The sequence below is a fragment of the Periplaneta americana genome, chromosome 4 (genome assembly GCF_040183065.1).
Source record: "Periplaneta americana isolate PAMFEO1 chromosome 4, P.americana_PAMFEO1_priV1, whole genome shotgun sequence".
Taxonomy (NCBI): Eukaryota; Metazoa; Arthropoda; class Insecta; order Blattodea; family Blattidae; genus Periplaneta; species Periplaneta americana.
Window position 1 is genome coordinate 153,574,357 of NC_091120.1, and position 7,889 is coordinate 153,582,245.

Sequence of the window (7,889 nt, forward strand, 5' to 3'; positions counted from 1 at the left end):
GAACTTATCTCTACCATGTTAAATAAATAAATAGGCCTAAGTACTAAGTACCAAACCTCGGGAAAAACGTCAACCAGGTAAACTGTCCCAACCAGAATTTTAACTCGTTAAGTTACTCCACAGTGGTGGATACGCGCAACCTGATGGCCTTATCTCTACCATGTTAAGTAAATAAATAAATAAATAAATAAATAAATAAATAAATAAATAAATAAATAAATAAATAAATAAATAAATAAATAAATAAATAAATACCAAATGTCGGAAAAAACGTCAACCAGGTAAACTGTCCCAACTAGAATTTTAACGTGTTAAGTTACTTCACAGTGGTGCATAAGCGCAACCTGATTGCCTTATCCCTACCATGTTAAATAAATAAATAAATAAATAAATAAATAAATAAATAAATAAATAAATAAATAAATAAATAAATAAATAAATACTAAGTACAAAATCTCGGGAAAAACATCAACCAGATAAACTGTCCCAACCAAAATTTTAATTCGTTAAGTTACTCTACAGTGGTGGATAGGCGCAACCTGGTGGCATTATCTCTACAATGATAAATAAATAAATAAATAAATAAATTAGAAAATAAGTAAATACATAAATAAGTAATAAGTAAGTAAGTAAATAAATAAATAAATAAATAAATAAATAAATAAATAAATAAATAAATACTAAGTACCAAACCTCGGAAAAAATGTCAACAGCAAATAAATAAGCAAGAATAAAATTCATTAAATAAAAACTAAAACAAAAATCGGACTTAAATAAAAAAATAAAGATTATATAAAATGAAAAAAAAGTAAAACCCGAATTTCTCAACCAGATAAACTGTCCCAACCAAAATTTTAATTCGTTAAGTTACTCTACAGTGGTGGATAGGCGCAACCTGGTGGCCTTATCTCTACAATGTTAAATAAATAAAATAAATATATATATATAAATATGTAAATTAGAAAATATGTAAATAATAAATAAATAAATAAATAAATAAATAAATAAATAAATAAATAAATAAATAAATAAATAAATACGAAACCTCGGAAAAAACCTCAACCAGGTAAACTATCCCAACAAGAATTTTAACTCGTTCAGTTACTCCACAGTGTTGGATAAGCGGAAAATGAGTCCAAATAGGTAGATAGTTGGATGAGTGGGTGAACAGATAAGGTGGTCATCATGCAGATAGATTCCCCTGCGTGAGCAGTATCATGCTGAGAATGATATCTGTAGTAAATTATGTTAAAATTGTAACAGTTTCTCTTATTATGTTGCACTTACCTGTCGTTAACTGCACTAGTGTGTATCTCAAACCGAGGAATCCTTGCCACTGTTGTTTATTGTATGGGCCGACGTGATATGAAGCGGATTCGGAAGTGGTGACCCGTGGAGTGACCCTAGAGGCTGAAGGGCGAGTACAACCAGTCAAAAAAATTATTATCTGATAAGTTGGCAACTAAACTTGTCCTCAGAATACCATTCACAACAAGTACCAGTCTGTACTTGAAAGAGCCTCCATTGCTAGCAGTAAATGTAACACATTAAAATATGCACAATTCGTAAATACCCCTGTCGTATCTATAAAAAGAAAAGGTATCGCGTTCCTACGAAACCTATTTCATAAGCTGGTTTATGTCGAAAATATCAGTACACTCAAAGGTGTTCCTTCAGTTAACGCCGATACCTGATATGTAACAAAATTAAATGTCATGTTTGAATGGAATGAAGTAATAGTTTTTGGATGCGTTCCAGACTTCGTCAGTATTTTCTTTAATTTTTATCTGTCTGTATGAAGACTATTCCTATTGGACAAATCTTTGAAAGATTCGGTACTCTATTACGAAAATAAATGACCATGAACTTAGCATGGTTCATATTTTGTAATTCATTTTGCACATCCGTTATGACTTAATGTGTAATTTAGTCAATAGCCTGAGTAGAATGACTATTATCGCTAGAGATTCCGCTCTCCACATCTGAAACAGGAGTTCAAATTGTGAATATCCAAATCGAATTTGTATCTTACAAAAGCGGTGTTTGGAGCTTTTCAAAATACTCTGCGCTCTACCACCAAGGGCATAATGGAATGCGATGGGGAAATATATTACCTTTAAATAAATCCAGAATAAAATACATTAATTAAGGAAAACTTGCATTTTTTCTCGCTGGTATTTGTAGTCGCTTTAACATCTCTGGTCATATCGCGAGTTATAGTCCCGGCAGCCAATCGCGTTGCAGGTCGGCTACATTTAACGTGTGCATCTTGTGATTCGCTTATGAAGTCTTTATTCATTTCTTAAGGCTCGATAAATACTTAATATAATCGCCCGCCATTTTGGCTCTTTGTTTGGCGTTCGCAGAAAGCACACGAAGATGTTATTTGCCGCTCAATTATTTGCTGAATTACAGTGCGTTTGATTTATTATCATAGGAGCCACGACATGATAATGTTTAACGGTGTGGCAAATAGATTCCTCGTATTGTAGCTCGGCAACGAAATAACAAAAATGTCGAACGATACTACCTACCTAGACTTCATAGAGCCTTCTCTTCCTAAGACGTAAGCAAAGAGGCGGAGTCACGCCAGAAATAACAGCATCGCGACTATAATCTTTTGGGTGAAATCCGAAGGCCTGTGTACTATTTTTGAGATTGGTTCTATTGTTGTGAACTAGATGGGGACTGTATATGTATTACTGATTTGTTATGAATATGAAGCCAGTGATATTCAGGGATGTTGTGGCTCGAATTTCCTGGCACGAAAAACTTCAACCAGGAAATTCAATCCGACCGGGAATCGAACCCAGGCCCTCTGTGTAAGAGGCAAGCATGTTGACCACTACACTACAGAGGTGCTCTAAAAGAACTTGTATTACTTAAACGTTTAAGATATTACTTACCAATAATAGGCATGCAAACATCACAGCTTGCAATGAATTGAAACCGATTAATTTTCATACTTACTGCTATTTCCAGCCATATTTAACAAAACATTAAGGGGAGAGGATGTGGAAATTTGGCAAAAAATTTGAATTAGAAAAATATATATTGCCTAAAACTGTTCTTTGATATACAGTATAATACAGGGACATCATTTTATTTTTACTTCAATTTTTATTGTACCTGAGTTTTTGAATGTATTTCACTCCCACCCCTTCTACCAATGAAGCTCAACGGTGCTCCACACAGATCCAAGACCGCATATACAGTCATAGTAAACAGTACGTTCCAAAAATATGTTCGCGTTTTCCAGTGACGAAAGAGCTTTCAATATTGAATCATTTTCGCACAGGTACTGTCGTCCATTTGCCTACGTCGTATTCCGCTTTCCCCCACCAGCTTTTATTCGCCAGCTAATGGCTGGGCTGTCTTAGCTCTTTTCTGAGAACATTAATTTCTGTTAGAAATTGGACGTCTACGTAATATTATACAACTGTTTAAAATAACTTAAATAAAAGGGCCTCGTTCAATAATTAATTGTCATGTGATTTCCCTCCTTTCTACGACCCTACGACATAACCACTTGGACGGACAGTAGATAGTATGTCTGAGTAATTTTATCTTTTCGGATCGGGCGGAAGTGAAAATTGAATTTACAGTGCGTAAGGTACTCTTTTATAGAGTAGGTACAGAATTATTTCAACATGAGTTACTAGTACGAAGGACGAAACTGGTAATTGGGATTAGATACAATAGTTTATAGTGCAATAATATGCAAATTAGAACTGAAGCCTGTATCGAAATGAACGGCCACCATTTAAAAAAAATGTGTTTAAATATCCATATTATGATTATTTTTCAATTTAACTTCATTCTCTATATTGTACGCTAATGTGCTATAGACAGTATAATATACACTGCATAATGAATACGTCCACATGGACAGCTCAGTTCGTGAGTAAAAACACTTATTGTTAATACGGTACTGTATTTTGATTAAATAAAAACCTAATGAAAATTATCAAACTCAAAGTCGCGATATTTCCTAGTTTACGTAAATGGATGAACTACTTTTCTTCCTTCCTATACCTAGTAAAGTGATTTGTTTGTACATTACGCCAGTATCATCGAACTCCAGTCGTGGAACGGGGTAGCAAACGGCGTTGATCCAAAGGTATAGCCAGGTTAATATTAAAAATGTTAGTAAAAATAAAATGATGTCCCTGTATTTCATTGGCCATCTTGCACGATTAGGTTTTAAATGACACGCTGTTGTTTTCTATTTGATTTTCTGACACGGTGCATACAAAAATGGATATAACACAGGAACCACTAAAGGGATGTCCATGAAATTTTGGCATACCTTCAATAGATTATAAGTCACGTTTTTTGTCTAGATTAGAATTGTGACATTTTATATATTTACATACAGAGTGATTCAGACCACCCCTAACAGTCATTTATTTCGGAAACTAGTGGATTAAAATTTTCGAGACAAAAATATTTATTACTAAAGCACATGTGAACTTACCCTTGAGCATGATTTCATCAATCAGCCGTGACAGGAAGTAGGGTCAGTGGCGTATTACTTTAAAATTTCAAATGGGAGTCGTGGTCAAATATGGTACCATTTGATAGAGCTCTTCAAAACGAACAACTTTCATAGGAAACGTTTTTATTAATTCCTACTCTTTCAATGAGAAAACGTACGAAAAGACAATGGGTGATTCACACTACCCGTAAGTCATTTATTTCGGAAACTAGTGCATTAAAATTTTCGAGACAAAAATATTTGTAACTAAAGCACATGTGAACTTGGATCTTTGGATCTCTATCTCTGGGGAGGGTTAAAAAACATCGTCCATCAAGATCGTTCCACAACAAGAGATATAGTCGGAGGCACCGATTTTGGCAGATGACCTCAATGACATTTCCAGTAGGCGAGCCAATGTTTTGTGAGAGCTGCGAGAATGAATTGTGATAAGGCTGTCTGTCCTTGTTTATATGTTCACACTCGCCTCTCGCATCGTTATTATTAATTAATAAACACACCACGGTACAGTCCGACTCAAAGAATACCTTAAATACATGTAAATGACTTTCGTTCGCAATGATTTTACAATACGTCTCCTACATTTTCTAAATTAAAAGGAAAAAACATTGCATTGCGCATATATGAAGAGTCCACTGCAAGAATGATGGATGCCATTTGGAATACATTTTGTAGGAGAAGCAATTGAAAGTTTGAAATGTTTAGCGCTGAAAGCTTAACTGTGATTTTCCTATCATTACTGGACAATGACTATCATATAACTCTCTATGTACATTCTATATGTCTTAAGCTATGCATTGACAGTCTTGGTTCATTTTCGACAAGAAAGTGACATCCATCATTCTTGCAGTGGACTCTTCATATTATATAATCCTACCCTTACCAGATTAATATACAACATTTGTCCAGCAATAATCTAGGGATCTTCTACTGGTGGTGCGACAATTCAAATTAATAAAATTACGATTCTTATTAATCAAAATATAATTTGGTTAATTGGGTAAAATTTCATGCTGCGGAAGTTAGATTTATATAGTAGTAGTAGTAGTATTTATTCCATATTTATAAACCCTATTTGACATATAGTATATTAGAGTTATATTTTAAACTAGTCATAACAAATTGAAACTTACAGACTACCATACAATAAATATACACTTGTAAGAGTGTAACATATATAAATTAATTAGATTAATGCCTTGAAATTACAGTCGAAAAACATAGAGAATTTAACATGAATAGCATGTTGCACTTATAGATAATATTATGACACTTAGCTAATATACACACATACATACATACATACATACATACATGCTTACTTACGTATGTAGAGACATAACATATAGATACATACGGTGAATAAACATTAATTTGATTGAAGGCTTGAAATTATAATCGAAATACCTAGAGAATTTAACATGAATAGACATGTTGAACTTGTAGATCATATTAAGACATTTCGCTAAAATATGTACATTTGTAGACATGATATAACAACATGTAGACATATATTTATAAATATACACATGCATACATACATACATTCATACATACATACATACATACACTCACACACAGATACATATATATATATTATTTATATGTATATATATATATATATATATATATTTGATATTTGATATTTATTTGTCATTCAACTTTACAATTCACAGTTATGGTGGACCTTCACATTTCTGTTTTTCGATCCACCATCCCTTTATACATATAACTCTTTTCTATTAAGGTATTCTTTGCCGAGAATTTCTTGATTGCTTTCTAGTGTTCTGTTATGACTGAATTGCTATATGTCCTTCCCCCTCTATCCTCTTCAATTCTCTCCCTCCTACCTAGACTGTTTCCCTTCCATTCCTAAATTTCATATTTTATTACCCCTATCCATATATTTATTTCGATAATACTCCTACAGTTATAGTACCCCTGCTACTACTCCCAATCCAAAACATTGAAAAACATCAAATATCTAATTCACTTAAATTATACTTCCAATTTCTCTCTCATTCCACTTCACGTATATATATATATATATATATATATATATACACAGCAAGATGTACGTCAGTAACAGATAATTGGAAAGGATGAACAATATTAAATACCTCGGACATTCATTATCACTTACACATGACTTTGATATACAAAATAAATTTACCAAATTTATAAAAACATAATGCATAATAAATACAATTTTAAAACCATCATTTATTTAGAGTTATACACGAATCGCAGTTAAAAAAGAACTCTTGCCCGACAGTTTTAATCGCTGCCGAGATGGACTTCATGAGACACAAAATGGAACCACGAAAGAAATAATGATATCCTGAAATAACTCAAAGTCGAATCAATATTACAATATGTTAATCATTTCAAAAGGATGGATAGAACACTGATACCGAAACAAATCCTGCAGTACGCTCCTCGTGAAAGAAAATTTGTTGGTCGCCCTGCTAAGAGTTGGACTGACATGAGACCTTAACAGACCATCTAGTCTAATACATGTTTTGGATTATCATGATGATAAAGATGAAATTATAACCTTGAATATATAAGATGTATGAATTTGACGAAACGTTTGTAGCAACAGTGCTTTTGAAAAACAGTGCATATTGGTTGCTCATAGGTTATTTTACAGTTTAGAGCATGGACAGTAAGGTATTGTCTTTGCATGTAAAATATAGGACATTCAAACAGTAGATGTTCAACCGACTGAATATCTCCACACGAGCACATCGATTCTTCTCCAGTCTTAATTTTGAATCGTTCAAAATAAGCTCCAAATTTACCATGACCTGATATAAATTGTGTACTAATAAAGTTTGGAGAGTAAATTTTGCATTTCAGTCGATCATATACCTGAGGAAAAAATAGGTTTTTGGTGACTGAACCTTTATCACATGCAGACCAGTGTGAATTCCAATTAGAAGTAATATGTTCTTTCATTTTACATTTGATATATGAGATTGGGCACTTTATGTATGAATAGGGTATGTCTGCGGAAGCAGCTTCTTTCGCAAGTTCGTCTGCTCGTTCATTGCCTACAATACCTGTGTGTCCTATAACCCAGGATAGGCATATGTGATTATTGTGATTTTTAAATTCAGACCTTATATCCAAAGCAATGGGGTGAAGATTCCTATTGTTTCTAACTGACAGAAGTGCTGCTTGTGAATCAGACAGTATGCAGGAGTTCGTTTTGTTGATAGTACTCCATCTTATTGCTTGAAGTATGGCAAATAGTTCAGCTTGGTACACACTGCATACTGGTGCTAATCGATATTTAGAATAAAATATTTCTGTACCATTATTAAAAGCGGTAAAAGCACAACCTACAAAGCTCTTGCCATCTTCTCCCTGTGTTCGAGAACCATCT

The 7,889-nt window shown here is 33.4% G+C and overlaps 1 protein-coding gene across 1 annotated transcript in view; it reads right to left on the reverse strand.

Moving 5' to 3' along the window:
• Lsd-1 (lipid storage droplet-1) overlaps nt 1-1,422 on the reverse strand; it is a 109,123-nt gene extending 107,701 nt beyond the window's left edge. The window contains exon 1 of the mRNA XM_069824184.1: nt 1,288-1,422. The gene's annotated coding sequence lies outside the window, so the exon portion shown is untranslated. The remainder of the gene's footprint in view (nt 1-1,287) is intronic.
• Between the last annotated feature and the right edge of the window lie 6,467 nt (nt 1,423-7,889).